Source organism: Cryptomeria japonica, chromosome 9 (assembly GCF_030272615.1).
Source record: "Cryptomeria japonica chromosome 9, Sugi_1.0, whole genome shotgun sequence".
Lineage (NCBI taxonomy): Eukaryota > Viridiplantae > Streptophyta > Pinopsida > Cupressales > Cupressaceae > Cryptomeria > Cryptomeria japonica.
The window spans coordinates 73,605,518-73,628,636 of NC_081413.1; positions in this window are offsets into that span (position 1 = coordinate 73,605,518).

Sequence of the window (23,119 nt, forward strand, 5' to 3'; positions counted from 1 at the left end):
CAACTTTGCAATGATGGAGTCTAGGGATACCTTTGTCTTGTCTATAGACATCAACTCCTAAATAGCAACAACCCTTATTGCATAGACTGGTAACAAGGATCTCAAGACTTTTCTAACAATAGTGGAAACATCAATTTTACCTCCTACACTCTTGATATCTCCAACAACAGTTTTGATTCTTATTCCATACTGTTAAATGGTCTCTCCTTCAACCATCCACATGTCTTCAAAGTTTCCCCTAAGGCTCTCTTCCTTAGCTTGTGTCACATGCTAATCACTACCATTGATATTCTTAAGAGCATCCCATACTTCTTTGGGATTGTCTTTATCTTGAACATCAATAGACTCAATGTCAGGTAAATTGCTGATTAGGGCTTCCATGACTTGCCCATTCTCTCGAATCTCTCTCTTTTGATCATCGGTGAGAGTATTGGTAGGGATAACATAAGCATTCTCAACATAGTTCCATGAGCACCCATGCTTCTAATGTATATCTTCATTCTATCCTTCCATATTTTGATGTTATCTCTGTTGAACTTTGGACCTTCCCTCTTCATCATTAGAGTAGGATCTTTTCCTCAAGCAGTTAAGCTTACAACACAAAGGACTTGGAGGATGCTCTAATACCAATTGATGAATAAATGATGAGCAATTAGTACCAAACTGGTACTGAGAGGGGGGGGCAAATCAGTATAGGCAAAACAAACTTTTCCTAAACCGGTTTGACAGCAAACACTACACTTAACTGGCAAGTGATAACACCGGTCTAAATCAGATTACTACTGGTAAAACATAGTGAGAGTATGAAAGACATAAACCGGTAACTCTTAGCTCTCTACACAATCTAATATCTCATTTCCACTTCATCCTTAAGCTCATGCAAGTAATACATCAGAAATACTTAAGATCATTGAATCAACCTACATTACCACTTAACATAAAACACTAAACCATCACACATGACACAATTATTTCTCACATGGAAACCCAACTGGGAAAAAACATGGTAGGGATGAATACCCACAAGTTGTTCTTTGAACTCTTTTGAAGTCTGCTCTATTAGGAGCCTAGTCTGGTTAAAGACTTTTACAATAGGTTCTGCTAAGGACTGATCCTGCTAGGGATCACCTAGTTAAAGGTTAGAAATTTGTTTAAGGTCATGTCACAAGAGGATTTGAAGAACTCATTGAATTGAGTAAGCCTGTTAAAGGATTTACACAAAGGCTTGTTAAAGCTACCCAGTTAAGGGAATTTCTAGCTGTTGAAACGGTTAGAATTCAATAGGTAATACACTGATCTGATAACATCACTCAATGCCAAGGCAGATCCACTTTAGCTCCTTTTCTTCTGCAATCACACTCTACAGGTATCACTACACTTCTTCGGTCTGGCAAGAATCAAGCATCACTCACTGGGATACACACATAATATTTGCCAACAACTTCAAAATGAAAAACATCATCGACCTTATAGGAAACAAATAGGTCGGTAGCATAAACCCTAAACCCTAAACATTTAGGTTTAACAAATTAGTCGGTTCAATCCTGACTATTAATCATACTGCATTGAATACAACAGTCTTGAACAGATCTCAAGATGTTTTCCAACATTCATTCTTTGGCACTTCAGGAGGTTGATAACCCATCACATGTTCTCCACCATTTATAGAGACTTCACGCATTCTCGAGGTAGATAAGATCAATCTCCATGCAAGATTGTCAAGGAAATCCTTCACGTGTACAAGGCTGACATTGCAACACTATCTGATCTTTATTATAATGCTAACTCATCACAAGATGTCATCAGTTGAGTTACACAGGCTTGGAATGCATCAATCGGAAACCCTAAAGTTGAGACTACCAATCGATAGTCATGCCAAATGAAACCTTGATACAAAACTTCCATATACCAGTTCACATTCCAACATATCGGTTCACCTTGAACTAACATACCACTTCACCTTTTCACATATACTGGTTCACATCATCATATCAGTTCTCTTGCCAGTTTGCTTTCTTCAATATATCGGCTCATACTTCAGCATATTGACATCAATGACAACATACAATATCATCATGTCATCATGCTCTGGACATATGCCAACAAATTTTTCAAGCTTTACTTCAGAGGACTAGAGCTCTGATACCAATTGTTTGTATTTAACCAGTGACTAAGAGCGGGGGGGTGAATCAGTTAAATCAATTTACTCATAATTCAACCAATTAAAATAACCGGTCTGTAACTATCCTTTGCATTGTCCTAAACATTGTGTAAATCATGAAAGAAAATAACATCATAGAAATTCGATTTGCATGCACACATAAATATCACATAACATAGGCAATTATATGTGGAAACTATTAGTTAGAGGGAGAAAACCACAGTGGGGATAACCCACATTCTCTCTTAATGCAGTGAAAAAGAGTGCCTTGTTAAGAGCATACAATATGTTATTTTTGAGAACGTCACCCCATTAGCAGTGACTGGTATCTAGTTAAGAATACCTTAGAACCTTTTAAAGTTCACCTTGCTAGAGGATTTTACAACTTCATATTTGAAGTGACTCTATTAAGAGATTTTACATGAAGAACCGGTTAAGGCTCACCCTGTTAAGGGATTTACAATGCTGCAATTGTTACAAGGCAAGAAGGATGATTGATCTATCTAATGACACTACCTCTATCTCATAGATCCACTCTGCATGCTCTATTCAACTGATCGATGTCGGCTTCACCGATTCATACCTATATCTGCTACACTTTGTTTTGTTCCCCCTGTTTACTTTCACACAGATCTTTTGTTTACATTGACAACAACCATCTTAGAATGGATTATGTAAATATATTGGCCTTGTTTTCTGACGCCAACTTTCCCTCCAAAACATCAGATTCAAAATTTTGTTACCGTGCCATAAATTACTCTCCAAAAATCATTCCAGGATTATCAGTCAAGATAGTCATTCATGGCGATAAGTCAATCGGTTGACTTCCAATTCAATTGGATGTTAACTAAACATTTCCAAGTCCATCCATGTCAAAATCCTATTATGCCGTTGTATCAATCAAATTCTTCCTAGTTGGTTACCTCTTGTATACCAGTCTATTAACTACTTAGTTGATTATCTTCTTGTGTACCAATCTATTCACTTCTTAGTCAGATGACCTCCTGTGTGTTGGTCTACTCACTACTTAGTCGATCTACACTTTGTTTACCTTGTCTACACATTGCTTAGCTGGTATATACTCTACTTATCCAGTTAACCTCTATATATTGGTCTACTCACTACTGATAGGAATAAGAACTCTTGTTCTTTACCGATTATCCTTTACTTCTTTAGCAATGGACTATGAATACTTAGAAGATGATGTTTCCAACAATGACAACCATTTCATTCATCGGTCATACAAAATGCACCAAAATGCCAACACTACAAACTAATTTTTCATCAATGACAACCCCAAAGCATCTATCATACACCAATCTTCATTGGAATCATTGGAAAAGTGTCTCTTTTCCAACAATCTCCCCCTTTGACATTGATGGAAACACTATGAAAAAAGAATTGTACACTTCAAGAGTGCAAGAATATACAAGCGCCCCCTAAGTTTTTACACCATTTTTCACTCTACTCTCTCTTGGTTTAACAACAATGCCAAAGATAAATGATCTTTCAACATTGACATACAAAGATATATATAGCTTCTCACAAAAAAATGAATATGTCTACAATTTTTTTGTAAAGTACAGAAAATGATTATCCCGTTCCTTCTTTAAACTCTCCTAAATGCTTATCATCCAACTAAAAAGTTAGACGTGCATATTTTCTCCTTGTCTATCTGCTAGAAAAGGCTTATTTAGTGCATCCTTGGTATCCTACATGCTACTCATCAAGGAATATATCGAAGTAGTAATAAGACTTTTCACCTTAGACACTCTACCAAAAACTCGATCCTTTTCTTGATTTAACCTCTTTATTTTGTTCAATACACTCAAAAATTAGGGTTCAAAATTGCTATCTAGAGAAGATTTTGGCTAGTATGACTGTGATATGCTTTCTACCTAACCTTCGCACTATTGGGATATGAGAACACTAAGAGGGGGGGGTGTATTAGTGTTCTGATGAAATCAACAATATTTAAGTTTCTAAACAATGCATGTATGTACTGGTAAATAAATAAGCATATAACAAGAAGCAAATAAATCATCCACATAAATGAACACCATAACACATAGAATTTATAAGTGGAAAACCTCAATGAGGAAAAAACACGGTGGGATTTTCCATCCTTGAACTGTAATTGAAATCCCTTATCTACCAATTGTCCTACACTCAAAAGACTATGCTTCACACCTTCAAGATAATAAATATTGTCAATATTGTTCTTACCATCCAACGATATAGTTCCTTTTCCCTTAATCATACATGCCTTGTCATCTCCAAATCCAACTAATCTACCATCAATTTCTTCCAAAGACAGAAAGTTTCCTTTATCTCCATTCATATGATGTGAATAACCACTGTCAATTACCCATTCATCCTTATCCTCAATTTTAGCAGCAAGTGCCTTCTCCTCAGGTACATTCTCTTCTAGTGCCAGATCATCTTCCTTGATAGCCAAGAATACCCATTATTTCCCATTGCTGGATCCACTAGAAAATTCTTCTATCAGTTCTTCATCTAAATCAGTAATGCCTTCCTCATCCGCTATGTAGCATAATTTGTTTTTCTTGAATCTATACTTGTTTTGATTAGGCTTAAATGATCTCTTAACTTTTTTTTTAAATCTTAAATTCCTTTCAAGACATCTAGATGCAAAATGAAAAATCTTATTACATGCAAAACATTTAAAAGGTGCTTTTCCTTCATACTTACTTTCTATCGGTCTTTTTGGTGCTCTTCTAGCAAATAGTGCATCAAGTTTCTCAAACTCTTCATCTCCTCTCTTCATATCTTCTGATTCTTTTACATATAAAACTCTCCAATCTTGCTTACCAGTTGTAGATGTAGATGCATGAAAAGCAGGTTCAGTTTTCACAGCTCCAGAAGGTCCAAATTCCTCAACCTCAAAAGAAGATATTTTTCCAACCAAAGTATCTTTGTTGACAGATGTATTAGCCATTGTTCTCAACTCATTAATAGCAATAGCCTTCATTATGTAAGCCAGTCATAGGGCTCTACGGACATTAGAAATAATCCCATCTTCTCTTAGAGTTCCACCACAACATTGAGTTCCCACAACAATCTCATTTAGTCTTTCAATGAATGCAGTAATCCTTTCATCTTCTTCCATCTTCAGATTTTCATATATCACTCGGTAACCATCAAGTTTAGCAATGTTCACTATATAGTCACCTTTATTAAGGGTCTGCAATTTATCCCATATAGCCTTTCCAAATGATTTATCTGTTAATCCCATAATTTGTTGATGATAAAGTGCACACAAGAGGGCTTCTCTTTCTCTACAATCATTCTCAAGCTCCTTGTCCAAGTTTTCCGGAGGAGGATTGCTAGATCCCAGAGTAAATGGTGTGACACCATTCTATGTGATCTCCCAAATCTCCTTGCCAAGATTTCTTAGATGAGTCTCCTCCCAAATATTCTATACTGTATAATTTGTTCCTACAAGCCTCGGTATATCTCTTTGAAAAATAGCTCTAGAAAAACTAGATGAACTTGAACTGTTAGTCACCATAGGATCTTCCTCAAGTGGTTAACCTTTCTGCAAAGAGGACCAAATGTCTGATACCAATTGTTAGACAGTTTAGATAATCGGAAGACAACTAAGAGGGTGGGGGGGGTGAATCAGTTGTCACAGATTACCAAAAGTATTATCAATTCAAAACAACAATACCAAAATAGCAGTTCATTACAAAAGGAGTCTCACTGACTACATACAAATCCATACTACAATTCGGAGAAGTGTTGAACTGAAAAAAATAGCATCTCCTATGTCTAAGTACAGTTCTTGTTAAGCTCAATACTAGAGTACTAAATCCTCTTACAAACCCAATTCGATCTCCATTGATCGACCAACTCCTCTATCTAAATGATATTACAATATTCGCATATTACATTCCTTCACCATGACCTCTTAAAATAACCATGATGATCTACAATGAGATCTTCCATCTTATTTATTAAAACCCTCAACCATAAACAATTAGGTTGGCTACCAGACAATAAACCAATTACATCATTACAAACCATATCATCCTTAGACTAAAACAAATAATATCCAACACATAAGACATCTCATAAATACAAAAATAATTATTGTCCACACATTACATTAATGCTGGTCCATAACCTACATCAACCGGGACCAATTATAGGTCAACATGCTTTAACAATGATCTCCAAACGCCAAGTCTCAGACAAGATTACCAACAACATCCTAAAACTCCATCAGAAGTTGTACCAACACCAATTATGCAATGCATCAAAGATCTCCACCAAAATATCTACTAGTGAGACCCTCGCCAGAACTAGAAACCAATCTTCTATGTAAGTAGGATAACATCCAATCACCAAACCGAAACCAACTGACCAAATATGAGTATAGGCATTATGAGCAAGCCAATTTCATCACTAGATTATACCAGAGTTAACTAGATCATCTCGGATCCAAATTAACCAAAAACCACTCAACCTACTGGGACCATAAGGGTGCCAGTAAAGAATCCAAACAACTAGTGTTGAGATCAATGACAAAACATCAATGCAACACATAATCAATTCCACCAAATGGCCAACACTAACTATGCGAAAATATAGTTCTGGTTAGGCTCTGATTGTGTCTTACAACTAATCTGTCATTTTTCTCTATAATACTGCTCTATAATATACTGGAGAAAAAAAAATTCACCAAACTTACAAACACACTCACACAGACTTGCTTCACTCATCAAACACACCAAAATGATCAACCAAATAAATCTTATGTATCCACACCATAAAAAAGAACCATTTACTAAGTTGGCTTGCAAAAATTGCATAACACACAACATGAAACATGTTTCACCAAGTCAGCTCAATCCAATCACAAATCCAAATGCAAGACCTAAAACATATGATCACAAGCTTCACATGTAAAGACAAAAATTTCTTGAACACAACACCAATCATAGAAATCCTTACAGTTCCGCAACACACGTTACTCCAAAAATAGCTCCACCCTAACTAAATTACCAGATACTGAAGCTCTAAATTAGCAATAGTTCAACACCAGATATCAGTATCACAAATTAATCTATCTCGAAACTCTAACCAGCTACCTTGACCGCCACAACCAAAAATACATCATCAAAATCAAGATATGCACGATGATGTCATTCTCTATCAGTTATTGTGTTCCCCCTTGCAGACTCATGGCTTATGAACAATATGACTACTGATAAACCAATTCTATGTACATCGGATAGGATCTACAAACTGACTTGCCATCAATGACAACTCCTAAGCATCTATCATGCATTAATCTTCACCAAAATCACTAGAACATTATCTCTTGCCAACAGTCCTTGTGTATATTTGGTGCAGGAACCCCTGACATGAGGACAACCTAGAGGACACTAGGGAAGAATGAAAAGGCAGTGTATGGGTCTAATAGACTCAATTTTGATGTTTTAAAGCCAATTATGGTATTTAATTGTAATGATCCTAATGTAATGGTTAGTTGTCCTGATGGGCCTAATAGGACCATAGCACCAAATATAGGTTTTCAGGGTTATAGGATTGGGAATGGTCTTAAGAGTTTTTAGACCTCTTGAATAAAGCATTTTGATCCTTTAAGAGTCATTATCTTTGGGTAGAAGTCATTATAGGTTGTTTAATAGGAGTCTTGAATTCAAATATTTGAATATTAATGGCTAGTGCCATTTTGGTGGGAAATAACAAAATAGTCTTGTTAATCATAAGTAATGCCAAATAACTACATGAATCAGTTGGGGCAGATATTAGAGGCCTACTTAAAGACCTGAGAGGCATTTGTATGGGAGAGCACAAGGAGTACAGGGTTATACGGACTGTAACCCAAAATAACTATAAAACTACTTATTTTTCTTACAAATCTGGGTTTTAATAATTTCTTTGCACTAAAGTAGATTTGATAATAATTTTGTAATTAAGTGAGGGTAGTATCTATGCATTCTGACATGTTTTTAATTTTTTGAAGGTTCAATAAACTTGGAATCACACATTGTAATATACATTCTTAAGTCTGCAGTCTTTTATTTACTATTTTGTTGGTTTCCTTTTGAAACAATGATCCAACCATAGATGTAAGACTTTGTTTCCTATGGATTGGATCACCCCCTAACTTGTATCATATATTCCTGATAATTTAATGATAGGATGGAGTGAAATTTTGGTGTACACCCAGAAATATTACTTGAAAATACATGGTTTTTGTGTCATAGTTATAGTAGTAACAGATCGGCCTTAAGAAGGGGTTATTTTTATGTTTGAAAAAGTAAGAGTATGTTGGTTAAATGGTGAATCAACCATCATTTGATTCTGGAAGTGTGTTTGGATGAGTTTTTGAGCAAGCCCTAGGTTTAAGGGTGAATTAGTGAGGGTTTTGGGGTTAGGGAATATAGAAGTCGCACCTAACCATACAACCTATAAAATCCTTGGTTTTGGATCATAACCAAATACTATACAGAAGGGTTCTTTCTGGAGATGCGTTTTGAAAGTACTTCCTTGCAAATGTGGCCTAATAAGCCTATCGAATACAAAGGACAGTGATTTTTTGAGATTGTTGGTGCAAAGTAATAGTACCTAAGTTTTGGATATGTTATTGTTGGATGAAAAGGGTATCCTGATATGTGATTTTTTTTTCTAGTGATTTGCAATTTTGGGGAGATGATCGCCTAAAACAGTGTTTGCAGGGCTAGTAGGAGCCTAGGCCTAGTTTCAGGCTAATACTTGAGTTGTCTTGATAAATGGAGTCTCGATGTCTTATGAACCTTAGAAACATGTTGTTTGGGAGTGTTTAAATGGTGTATTGGTAGAGGAGCCACTTGTCTTAGTGGAAGACAAGTTTTGGAGCTTGTTAGAGGTACTGGGTGCATTTGAAATACTTTAGGAGTGTTGGGTTTGGGTTCTTATCACACATTTTTTTGCAAGTTTGCAATTGAACCTCTTACCTCTACATCAAATTGGTATCAGAGCAGTGAGTAGATATTTGAGGAAAGGTTTTGATAAGATTTCACCTAAAAATCAAATGGCTAGGGAGATAGAGAAGTTGAGAGAAGCCCTTGAAAGAGAGAAGAGGGAAAAGAGGGACTTGGAAGCATCAAAGGATAGGGAGGATAGACAAAAAGTAGAGAGAGGTTACAACTTCTAGAAAGGATTGAAGCCTTAGAGAAAGAAAGGAGAGAACCTCGAAGAGAGGAGATGAGTGAAGAAGCGAGAGGACATGATGAAGGGGAAAGGTATGAAGAGCATAGAAGGGGAGAAGAAGATCTCGAAGAGAAGAGATTGGTGAGATTACTAAAGGAAGTCCAAGATGGAGGTAAGAATAACATTGACCTATCTATCTACCAAGGGAGGATAGATAATGAAGAAATATTAGGTTGGTTAGATGCCTTAGAAGAACTACTTTGAATTTGAGGAAATGGATGAAGAAAAGAAAGTGAAGTTTGCCAAAACTAAGTTGAGAGGTACAACTGTGACATGGTGGTCTGATATACAGAATGATAGGATAGCTAGAGGGTTGGAAAAGATCACAATATGGGATAGAATGAAGGGTTTGATTAAGGATCAGTTCTTACCATCTAATTATACAATTCATGTGAAGAAGATGAGGTAGAATTTGTGGCAAAGGTACATGGATGTGATATCCTATACTGAACAATTTCATAAGCTTAGTATCAGAGGGGGTCTAGAGGATGAAGAAGAGAAGATAGCTAGGTATTTGAATGGGTTAAGATTCAACCTTCAGGATGAAATAGGTTTGCAGATGCCTAGGACACTAGAAGAATGTTTTCAATTGGCCATTAGAGAAGAAGAGAAGTTGAAGAGGAAGCAGGAAAGACAAGGGAATGATGGAAGAGGAAGAAGAGGAAGAGGTGGCAGAATAAATTGGGAACAAGGAAAAAGCATTGAGAAAGGAAAAGAAACATCTTTTGATTCAAGAGGAGGATAGAGAGGAGGTAGAAGATTTGGGGCAGGTAGACGCACTTTCACAAGCAGATGCTTCAATTGTAATGAAGTGGGGCATCCTTATTTTAAATGTCCTAAGTGGGAATATTCAGATAGAGGCAAGGATAGGAGAGTCAACCTGACATAAGAAGAAGATTAAAAAGAAGAAAATGAACCATTAAAAGTGAGTCCAATGCTGGAAGGATAATTCCTCGTGCTTAACAAAGGCAAGTTGCAACAGCAAGAAGAGCATAAGGTATCCATTTTTAGAACTCAGTGTTTGTGTCAAGGTAAAATTTGCAAATTGATTGTAGATTCGGGTTCACATAATAACTTGGTTTCCTATGAGATGATCAATAAACTTTATTTACAAATATTTCCTCATAGATGTCCTTATTATGCTACTTGGGTCAACAAAGAACAACATATCCTCATTAGGGAACAAGCATATGTCAATTTTTCAATTGGGGAATATCATGATAGGGTTTTGTGTGATGTGGTACCTATGACTTGTGCACTCTTAATCCTAGGAAGACCTTGGCAGTATGGGAGAAAGACAATGCATGATGGACACACTAATAGATACCTTCTGCATAAAGATGGACTAAATTTTTTGATGAATCGTTTGAATGTTGTTGTCTCAAATAACAAAAGTGTCATATGTTTTGGAGATCAAATGCATGTGAATATGCAGGTTAGAGATAAGCCTCATGTGAAGCAAAAGATGGAAGTTGATTAAAACAAGGTAGTAAGCACAAATGTATCGTGGAGTAGTAGGGAGGATGGTGTAATGGTGGGATAAGTTTTTTGTCCTATTGGAGTGCAGAAGAAGGGAAGTAATGGTGGCATTGGTGTTCACCAAAAGGCAGATCAAATAGTAAAAGAAAGAAGGCAGCAAGGGCTCACAAAAGACAGTCTCATGATAGGACCAAAACATAAGTTTTTGAGCACTAATTCTTGTTTTGAGATTGATGCAGGTTGCAGAGGTCGGAGAGTTCCATTTGAGCAGTTGAACAAGGTGCATACATGTACCAAACAATCATCACTAGAGTCACAAGATCTAAACACAAAATATTTTTTCTCTTGGGACAAGAGATTTTTTATTGGGGGGGAGTATGGTGCAGGATTCCTTGACATGAAGACAACTTGGAGGACACCAGGGAAGCATGACAAGGAGATGTATGGGTCTAATAGACTCAATTTTGACGTTTTAAAGCCAATTATGGCATTCCATTGTAATGATCCTAATGTAATGGTTAGTTGTCCAAATGGGCCTAATAGGACCATAGGACAAAATATGGGATTTTGGGGTTATAGGATTGGGAATGGTCTTAAGAATATTTAGACCTCTTGAATAAAGAATTTTTATCCTTTAAGAGTCATTAGCTTTGGGTAGAAGTCATAATAGGTTGTTTAATAGGAGTCTTTAATTCAAATATTTGAATATTAACAGCTAGTGCCATTTTGGTGGGAAATGACAAAATAGTCTTGTTAATCATTTGTAATAACAATTAACTACATGAATTAGTTGGGGCACTTGTTGGAGGCCTACTTAAAGCCCTGAGGGGAATTTGTATGTGAGAGTAGAAGGAGTACAAGGTTCTACGAACTGTAACCCAAAATAACAATAAAACTACTTATTTTTCCTGCAGATCTAGGTTTTAATGCTTTCTTTGCACTAAAGTAGATTTGATAATCATTTTTTAATGAAGTGAGGGTAGTCTCTATGCATCCTTACATGTTTGTAATCTATTGAAAGTTTAATAAACTTCAAATCACACATTAAACTATACATTTCTAAGTCTGCAGTCTTTTATTTACTATTTTGTTGGTTTCCCTTTGAAACAATGATCCAACCATAGATGTAAGAATCTGTTTCCTATGGATTGGATCACCCCCTAACTTGTATCATACATTCTTGAAAATTTAATAATAGGAAGGAGTGAAAGTTTGGTGTACACCAAGAAATATTAACTAAAACATGAATGGTTTGTGTGCCATAGTTAAAGCATTAATAGATCAGCCTTAAGGAGGGGCTATTTTATGTTTGAAATAGTAAGAGTGTGTTTGGATGAGTTTTGAGTAAGCCCTAGGTTTAAGGGTGGATTAGTGAGGGTTTTGGGGTTAGGGCATATAGAAGCCTTACCTAACCATACAACATAGAAAATCCTTGGTTTTGGATCATAACCAAAGACTGTACAAAAGGTTTCTTTCTGGAGATGTGTTTTGAAAGTACTTCCTTTGCAAATGTTGCCTAATAAGCCTACCAAATATAGAGGACATTGAGTTTTTGAGATTGTTGGTCCAAATTAATAGTACCTAAGTTTTGGATATGCTATTTTTGGCTGAAAAGGGTATCTTGATATGTAACTTGTTTGTCTAGTGATTTGAAAATTTGGGGAGATAATTGCCTAAAACAGTGTTTGCAGGGCTAATACTTGAGTTGTCTCGACAAATGGAGTCTTGATGTCTTATGAAGCTTAGAAAAATGTTTTTTGGGAGTGTTTAAATGGTGTAGAGGTAGAGGAGCCACTTGGATTAGTGGAAGACAAGTCTTGGAGCCTCTTAGAGGTATTAGGTGCATTTGAAACACTTTGGGAGTGTTGGGTTTGGGTCCTTATCAAACATTTATCTGCAAGTTTGCAATTGAACCTCAATAAATTTATGTTATTTATTCTCTTTGGTAAGTTTCTTTACCACTTTGTGCTTGTAAGTAACTAGAAAAATAAGGTTCTCATCAAATTTATGGAATTTATTCTCCATATAACTCAATATGCCTTCATACTCTTTCTTGAGTTTATCTTCGAAACTAGAGATTTTGCTATCATAGTATTTCTTCATATCACTTATAGTGCTCACTATTTTCTACATGGACTCCATAATTGATTTTTTTTCATCCACCATTCAGTATTCAATACCTTGATTATCTTGTTTTCTATTGATTCCTTGGAGTTTGATATTGATGTTCTTCATCTCATGAAAATCCCATTTAAACATCCTAAAATTAGCCACTATTGAATATCAGGCAATGGATAGGACATTGTATGGGTTCTCGCTATCCAAGATAAGAAAAGAGGAATTAGTATTGAGATCATTTAGGAACGGGGGTCTATCACTCTTGAAGGGGGCACAAACAAAATTATTTGAGATAGAGTTGTGGGAGGGCATAGAATCAGAATTAGAGGTAGACACAAGGGATGCTCTACCTCTCTTAACTTTGTGACCAACCTTTAAGGAAGAGTTTGACCCAGAATCAGACTCTTCCTACAATATTTGATTGTGGCATTGACAGATACAAGAAGGAAGAATGGGACAAAAATCTCAACTTTATGCCTAAAGTGGTTTAGCAAAATAAAATGATTACCAAAGGCCCTAGTATATCTACAATATAGGATGATATAATTCATTAAAACAATGAGAATACAACACCAAATGGATTTTATTTTACCTGTGTCATAGTTCTTCTTACCCCCTTTAGCTAGCTTTGGCCTTTCCTTCTCATTTCGAAGAAATGTTTTGACAACAACACCTGACATTTTCCTCTCTATATAATTTTGTTCCATCCATTGAAAGACCCATGAACCTAGCAATCAATTTATCAATAATATCAACCTTCCTACCCCCGATTTTGATTTTAGCTTCCTTTAGACTCTTGGCGAATGTATATGTAATATTGGCATCTGCACCATGAAATCTTTCCATGAAGGGTGTAAGCTTGCCATGATCCAATATGCACCATATGGTTTTATTCCTCCTGAGCTCATCACAATTCAAAGTTTCAACTCTTTTCATTTCACCTTCTATGGCCCATCACCAATGGCTATGGAGGGTATGACATTAAAACTCCATAAATGAACACAAAATTGATGGCATTGAGGTTGTCATTGATGTCAACATGTGTGTATGGAAGGATGAGTTGATGGAGATACAAAGAGAGATACAGGACACCCACTGGATTAAGATGAAATAGACATGTAGAGTTGATTGATGTCAACAAGAGAATAGTTGTAGATAGGTGAAGCATATAACACACAGGTTATGCACTCATGCATAACACGTTGTATTATACTACATAAATATTGTTGGAAGCTACATAACTCTGAAATGAATGGATTGAAAAGGTGAAAATGGTGTGGGATCATAGTTTTGTGTCAGCCTCTTAGTGTGCTTAATCAATTGGATTTTATCTTTGTAAGTTCCACATTGGAAATATTGAAAATCTCTTCTTTCTAAAGTTTTCGGCAAGACTCTCTTCCCGTCATGGCAAAATTGTTTATATTCTGGTGTGACCTCTTCTTTTACGATGACTGTTATCAACCTTAGTAGACATCAAGCTTTATACCCATATGCTTTCCTTTCGGTGTGATATGCCTTTGGTCTTGGTGACATCCTTCTTTTCAGTGAAACCTTTTCCACTCTCTACGATCTTGTTTGCTATACCAAAACCATTCTTTATTCCTAGTGGTTCCCTCCCTCTTTAGGATCAAGTTTATAAATAGTGATCGTGTGTTGGTTATTTTTTGAATATGTGGGCCACATGGTGAAAAAGCCTCTTATCGGGCTATCACACTTAAATGAAAATGTAGCAATCATTTTGTTTTCTGGCCGAGTTCCGACTGACCTCTAATCTCTTATATGGACCTCGCCAAGCATATAATATATTATGTCACATGATCATGTCCGATTGGAAAATTTGAAGTAATCTTGTTCTTACTTTTGACTTCTACGTGATCTCCAACCTCAGATAGTCGAGCCCACGATGGCCAACTAATGGCTCTAATGTGATACGTTTACTATTAGATCAGAAAATGAATGTCTACATGGAGAGGTCATGTCAGCTATGCGATAGGTGGGAAATGATTGTTGGCTTCATATGGGACCCACTAGATTTTGACATAATTCTCCATTTCAGGAAGACCAAATTTGGTTTGTGTAGAACCCCCACATCTTGTTGGTATACCATTTTCTGGGAGACCTTCATGGCATCATACTAATATAACACTTTTCTGTGTGACATTGGTGTTGTCACTTCGATAAAGGGGAGAAATATATCCCTTTGGTGTGTTCTCTTTTGGGCCCACCTCATCTAGTTGTCTATAGATATCCATTTGGCGATCGTCCATTGGTTCCATGTGGTAGCCTCCAATTGATTCCCCCATGACATGGTGTGTTTATGTGAGGCCCTATGTTGCGTGGCAACAAAGGTCTTTTCACCATAATCTTACCTTTCAAAAAGACTTATTTTGCCTTTCGCCCCTCTTGTATTACACCAAAACTATTTCATTTTGATTTAACTGACTCTCCATGTTTGCTGATAAAGTGTCCGTGTAGCTGTGATATCAAAGATCTCCTACCAACATCTATTCTTTTTGACATAGATTGGCTTCTTGGTATGACAAGAAATGTTAATTAGCAACCAGTTGAGCTATAAAGAAATCATCTCTTTTAGTATAACTTTCATTATGTCCTATCAAAATAGTGTTCTTTACGGTATAACAAGAGAAGCATCTGGGTGACAAAGTATCTCTTTTCAGTATAACCAAGCCTTTTGATAGGACTCAAATTTCTTCAAGTTGGCCTCTTTATGCTATAGCGATAAGCTCCATTTCACTATGATAGGCATGATGTCTTGATGAAATGCCTCTACCCACACAAATAAACCAAATGACGGGTTTATATCCTTTCGAGTGTATTCCAATAGATGAATGGTCCACATGGGCTACTAACCAAGGTTGACCTGATGACTCAAAAGGATGCTGATGGACTAAGGCTCCATGTGGAGAGTTTAATATGGGTTAACTGAAGTAGACTAGATGACTTGGATGATGCAAATTATGATATAAGGATCCATGTGGTAGTTGACCAACATTGTCTGAGCGAGTTGGATGACCATTTTAAAGACACGTGGCATCCACACTGGCTGAAGAAGAAATCTAATGCGCAAAAGTTAGTGATGATGAGGGAGTTGTCAATATTTTCACGATAGGTCAAGACAAAGAAAGGAATGCATTAATAGTGACCAAGCTAGTGATTATTTGTGTGACTCAATGAAGGATATCAAATCTCATCAGACATATGAGGATTACTAAAGTTAGTAATCAGAGGATAAGGTAGATTGAGAAGAATGAAGAAACATTTAATGATTATTACCTTGCAGAGGAAGTTGTTGATATTTTTGAGCCTCGAGGAAATCTACCAGAATGAAGGTTACTAAATATAGCTATCTGTTTGAGTGGTGTGTACAAAGAATCTAACCAATTTGGAAACATGATATCTTAGAGGCCGAGGAGATTAGTTTTGAATCTATTGTAGGAGGGAAACTATTATTGGTACAAAACTAATCAAACAGAAGAGTGGTTGATGAGATTTGATAGCTACAGATGAGGCAAATGATTTGGTAGATGTACACATGTGAATGGTGATAAAAAAAATAGAGTACTTCATTCATCCATATTGTGAAGAGAGAAAAAGAAAACAAAGATTGAAAGCTATAGTGACCTAAGCCTAGAGAAGTGAAGAGCCAAGGAAGACAACAAAATAGGTGGAGGAATGAATTGAGCAGAAAGTAGAGAGCTAGTTGCAGAGAAGAGAAAAGAACAAAAGGTTTCTAGAAGGGAATGATAGAAGAAGAAAAAGAATAGAGAACAAAGATTGAGAGAAGAGAAGAGTCAAACAATCACAAGTGGAGATAACACAGCGAGTCAACATCAAAATGGTAAGGTATTACAAAACAAATCTATAACAAGCCATTTCATTGTAACAATTTATTTTACTAAGTCATTGTAAATCTTTGAGTGGTTTCTCAAAGCAAGGGTAGGTTTTTCTTTGAGTAGGTGCTCATAAATCTAGGGGTTGGTGCTCCTTTGGGTTGGTGCCCATAAAGCTAAGGGGTGGTGCTATTTTGGGTTAGTGCTCCTTAGGTTGGTACCCAGAACTTTGTAATCATTGATTTACTTGTGAGGCTGGATTGGAGTAGTAAACTCTAGAAGAGTTTCTCACCAAACTTTTTCCCCACCATGGGTTTTCCTTGTATATTCTTGTGTTATGAGTTTTCTCTCTCTATGTGTGTGTGCTAATATGTTTTATATCTCTTTGCATATCATTTTGATTATTGTGATTAAAGTTTAGATCTTTTAGAAGTTAATGTTTTTTATTACCTCAAATTCACCCCCCCTCTCAATGGTCCATTATGTTACTTCAAAAATACCCAAAAATTGTGCAAAGCATGTAGAAATAAAAATAGAATGATGTGCTTAATCATAAAAATCCAAGCCATCATACTAAGAGGTGACATAGGAATTAATTGAAAAGGATTGTCTTGTCTTGCCTAGGGTAGATCATATCACAACAAGGCCTTAACTTCAGCCAAGAAACAATTGTCAAGGCCCCATGCCTTTTTACCATTACTCCTAACACCCTTATTAGAAAAGTGCTCAACCAACCCATTAGCTTCACGGTAGGCATGGTAAATTTTTATTTATTGAAATGACTAATGTATGCGGCAAAAGCAGGTTGATAGAACTCAATATGTGAAAAAAGGAGCTCTAGGGAACCTTGCTCACACACTCACAGGACTTCTTGGTGCAAGCTATGGAGTAATGAAGTATTACTTAGCTTCCCAAGGTTGGTCCCATGGTTCTCTATCTTACACGGTCCCTCAAACCAATGTTTTTGCTCTCAGATCATTGAGCAAAATGGTTTAGAGATGGCAAATGCAAGAACGAGGGATGCTTTTTATTTATTTAATATGAGATGTATCCTAAGCTATGCATGATTCTAGAAATGCAATAAGCTAACTATAAAATGACAAGATTAGTAGCAATACTATCCTAGCATACTATATTAGTTAATAATTTAAGCTAATGATAATAGAAATACTCTAAAATGCATATTAGATTAATTTCTATTTTAAAGAGAGGATAAAATGATGAGCATAAAATGGTATGAAAGCTTGAATGTATTTGAGCATAAGTATGATACTACAAACTTGGATGATGAAAATGGAGGAATGAGAGCTCTATCTATAGCAAAAATAGGGCAATGGATGGCCAGGATTGGAAGAGTTAATCAAAGGTTGAGTTTGAAAGTTGGGAATCCATGTTTGCAATTGGCACCAATGAAATGGTGACAATTGTCAACATAGGGTTGGGTTGAGAGAAGGGGTTGGAGGCATTAAATACCTGAGAAGACCTTATGGTTATCTAGAGTGTAAGGGTCAAGCTTAAGTTAAGATTACCCATTGGATTAAGAGTTAATCCAAGGATAAACTCTTGTGCAAATGATTAAGGAATAACCATGGTCAAAGCAATGAATGCTTGAAGAGACCCTTGGGTTGGATGAAGGTTAAGTTAGGCAAAAAGTCTGTAACCATGTAAGAGGGTTGAATTAACCATTAATGGTTTGGGAAACTTTGGGAAATTAAGTGGTTGAAGACTTGAAGCCTTTAATGGTTATCAAAGACTTTAAGGTTTTGAGAAGTGACCTCCCCTTGCTTAGGGATGTGACAAAGTTTAGAAGATGGGTTAGGTTAATTTAGAAGTGATTAGAAGGGTCTAGAAGAAATTAGGAAGGGATTTAGGAAGCAAGTGGGAGATGTAGGAAAATGCAAGTGGATGGGGGGATAATAGGATTTAATTGAAATAAAGTTAATTCAATTCAATTTGGTTGTAATTTGGGGAAATTGAATAAATTAGATTTATTCAATTTAGGATAACTATCTAATTAAATTTGAATTTAATTAAAAGTGGATAGAAGGGATTTAATTGAATAAAATGATTTATTCATTAAATGGGTATAGTGAATTTAATTGAGTAATTTACTTAATTAAATAGAGGAATGCGGGTAATTTAATTAAATTGGATTTAATTAAATAGAGAAATGAACATAAAATATTCATTTAGGAATATGGTCATTTTTATACGTGTACATTTTGCCCCTCTTTGAAGTGGCATGTGTGCACATGTTATTTCAAAGAAAATGATGTGCTATCATGATTTATGATCAAATGAAATATTTGTGTGGCTCTTATGATTTGTAAGTCATGCCCTAGATTTGATTTGATGTGTGATGCCCCCTCGGGAGATGAATCAATATTTTGAAAATTTTGATTGGATTTGATGATTTGTGTGTGGTGTGTAGGATTTTGCCTATGTGAAATGTTTAAATTGATTCATCTCCCAATAATTTACATGTTTTAGGGTATAAGGGAGACCGCGAGCAAATTACATGCCCAGTTTCCTAACCCTAATTTCATTTTTCTCCTATAAAAGGGGAAAAGTGCTTTGATTTGATTCATTTATGCATTGTTGACTTTGGAGAAAGAGAATTTGGAGAGAAGTTAAAATGCCTATTCCATATTGCAGGCATCATTTTGAGCGCATTCGGAGGTACCGGAGGCCTGCCGCATATGGACCACCAGTAAGTCAACACTTTTGACCCTATTTTGATTTTTTATTTTGTCATTTTTGGTCAGTTTTTTGATTTTTGAAATTCGATTTTAGCCGTTTAGCATGTTAAAGCCGTAATTTAGTGCATACGAAAATTTAGGTAGCGCATAAAGTTTGATTTTAGGGCTGTGTCTGAAACAAAATAGTGTAGCGCATAAAAGGTCTAGGTGAGTGCAGAGGGGGAAACTAGCGCATGTTGAACATAGGATAGCGCATCAAGTGAATAAGGTAGCGCATGAGAAAGACCTAGCGCATAGGGGTCATAGGGGTTTGCATGGGGAAGGGGTTTTAGCGTGTAGGGTCAAATAGGTAGCGTCAGCATGATGTAGGTTAGTGCATAAATAGGTTTTAGCACATGGGGTAGGTTGGGTGGCGCATGGGGGAAAAAGGATAGCACATAGAAGCATTCTAGTGCATAGGGTAAATAGATTAGTGCATGGAGAAAACAACATAGTGCATGGGTGTATTTTAGCATGGAGAGAATCTGTTTTAGCGCATCAGGAAAAAATTTGTGAGATGGGGGGATTTGTGAAATTATTGTGCTTTGCTGTCATGGTTTTTATGGATTTGTCCAATATGATTGTTGATATAACTTGTTTTGATTTGCGATATTTCAAGTTATGCATAGATATTAATGTGTTGGTTTGATCAAAGCATGATTTGTTTTTGCACTTTGTTTCAAGTTCAATGTGTGAAGCCTGATTTGTGTTACAAGCTGATATGGGTTGGAAACTTGAGTTGTTTTACAAACTGATATGGGTGGGAAACTTGAGTTGTATTACAGGTTTATGTGATTTGGAGACTTGAGTTGTTTTACAAGTTTTGGTATGGTTTTTGATAACCTAAGTTGTGTTACAAGTTGATATGAAATGATAGGATGTTGAACTTGATGTAAATGAGAAAATTATTTCATGTTGTTGATGTGATTTTGATTTTGATATCTTTGTTTTGATATGAAAACTGATATTGGACTTGTTTTTCTAGTTGGCAGGAGCGATTGGGCATGGTGCAGTCGAATGACCGATTTCCTAGGCCTTGGACTCTGATACCACGGTTGACACAGGCCGACCTGGATATTCTTGAGAGATGTGGTTTGATGTCCCTATTGGATATGCCTCGGTTCACTGTGAACTAGGGGTTACTGACAGCGCTCGTAGAGAGGTGGCACAGCGACATGAACACCTTCCACTTTTCCACAGGTGAGATGATAGTCACACCAGAGGACTGTTACAGGATTTTGTGCATACCAGTAGTAGGTGCACTACTACCTTATGAGTAGTCGGAGGAGGGTGGCATAGAGGCACTTCACTATACATTTCAGGACGAGACAGTATGCGGATATGAGATCCTTTGGCAGGAGTTCCTGGACTTGGATTATGCACCACTTCCTTCAGTACTGGCAGGATTTATAGGTGGATTCCTTTGTCCTGATCGCAGGTCAGAGGGATTCTCTGTGGGATGGGGGCTGGTGTTAGAGGACATGGTTACACAAGGCCACAGGTTTGCATGGGGATCAGCTATTCTAGCCCATCTGTATAGGGACTTGCATGAGGTGGTATACCTAGGCTATGGCAGTTTGTCAGCTGGCGTGACACTCTTATAGGTATGGTGTTGGGAGCATATTCCAGTAGCCAAGCCATTACAAGATAGAGATAGGCCCATTGGACGTGCCTATGCCTATGGGTATAGGGGTCTAGTTGTTGAGCGGAAGTTGGGCAAACTAGAGCATTGGAGGAGAGTGTTGGATGACATTGATATGGTCACATGGCGAGCGTATACAGGGTGTGAGGTATGGGCGGAGGACAGGTTGGAGATGCCCTATGTGTTTATGACAAGATACCTGATTGGGACGACCCCATTTGTTATTCAGAGGTTCATGGTGACCAGAGTTTTGCAACAGTTTGGGCGACAGTAGGGTATACCACAGGGGGCCTGTTTATATGTGCGGTAGAGGCAGGACATACCAGATTGGGGCCGGACCATTGATAGTGCGGTGGTGGTGGAGTTTGTTAGTTTGGTGGGCCAGATATGGGATTATGCCCTGGAGATTTTGGATGCAGGTATGACAGATGAGTTCACAAGATTGTTTTCTACGTGGACAGTGGCCAGGATTTCAGATCCAGAGGAGATGCAGCCGACATTTGATGATGATGATGATGAGGGAGGTGGAGATGATGAGGATGATGGAGATGGTGGAGGAGGAGGAGGAGGGAGAGGAGATCAAGGGAGGAGGGGAGATAGAGGGAGGAGAGGAGATAGAGGTTTGGAGAGAGCAGTTAGACGGGTGGTGATGGACAGGGGGAGAGGCGGATTGGCCATTGGAGCTAGTGGAGAGGGGAGGGTGGGGGAGGTTCTAGCTGCAGTGGGGGGACTGACGAGGTGATACGACCAGCCCAAAGGATGGATGTGCTCCCACCTCCAGCATCGAGGATAGGCAGAGTTAGAGGGGTTGCCCCTGCACAGGTACTGCTACGAGTTCGGATCCCCACTCATGTTGAGGATGCACAGATTCAGACCCTGCAGGTGACTGTACAATAGCTACAGGCACAGGTATTGACATATCAGGGGCAGATTGTACAGTTGACCACTGAGTGAGACACGAAGATAGAGTGGCGGGGTCGAGCGGAGGAGCTTGCAGTGATCGTGTAGAGAGCAGTGGCAGGTGGTCCGATGAGAGACACCGTAAGAGAGCTATCTTTAAGAGCTGAGGAGGTAGAGTACTACTGTCAGCATTATGAGGCTGTGGTACCCAAGGATTCTGGAGTAAAGAGCTTCACACAGTCGAGATCTAGTCGATCTCGAGATATTGGGTTGCGGTCAGAGAGCCAAGGTGTGATAGGGCCATCGAGACATGATCCCCTTGGAGATCCAGGGGTGGGGACATCTAGAGCTAGACCATCTCTATTAGGGGATAGCCATACTTGAGAGACGTGGTGTCTGTTGTATTTTGATCATTGTATTCTTTGTACTGGACATAGAGATGATAGATTTTGTACATTTTGATCATTTTTGGATATATATATATATATATATATATATATATATACGGCATCATTATCTTTGATCATGTGGTGTGTTATATGGATGTATGTGCTTATGCATTCTTTTCTTTACTTGATGATGATGCAATGCTTAAATATATGATATAATGTATGATGCAGGATGTATGCTTTGATATGTTTGTGAGATGTATCTTGAAAATGAGATGTATGATTTTATGCTGTGAGATGTATCTTGAAAATGAGATGTATGATAATGATATGCAACTAATTGTGAAATGATATGCAACTAATTGTAAAATGATATGCAACTATGTTAAAATGATATGCAACTATTTGTAAAATGATATGCAACTAATTGTTTTTGGTAGCATCCTCATTCTGTATTTGCCACCCAATATAGCCACATGTTGTTTGCTTTCTTTGTAGGTATTATCATTGAGCATTGATTTGTTTAGGATATGTTGAAAATTTATACAAGCACAATGGTATAATTGAACCATAATGACCTGAGAAAAATTTACATGACA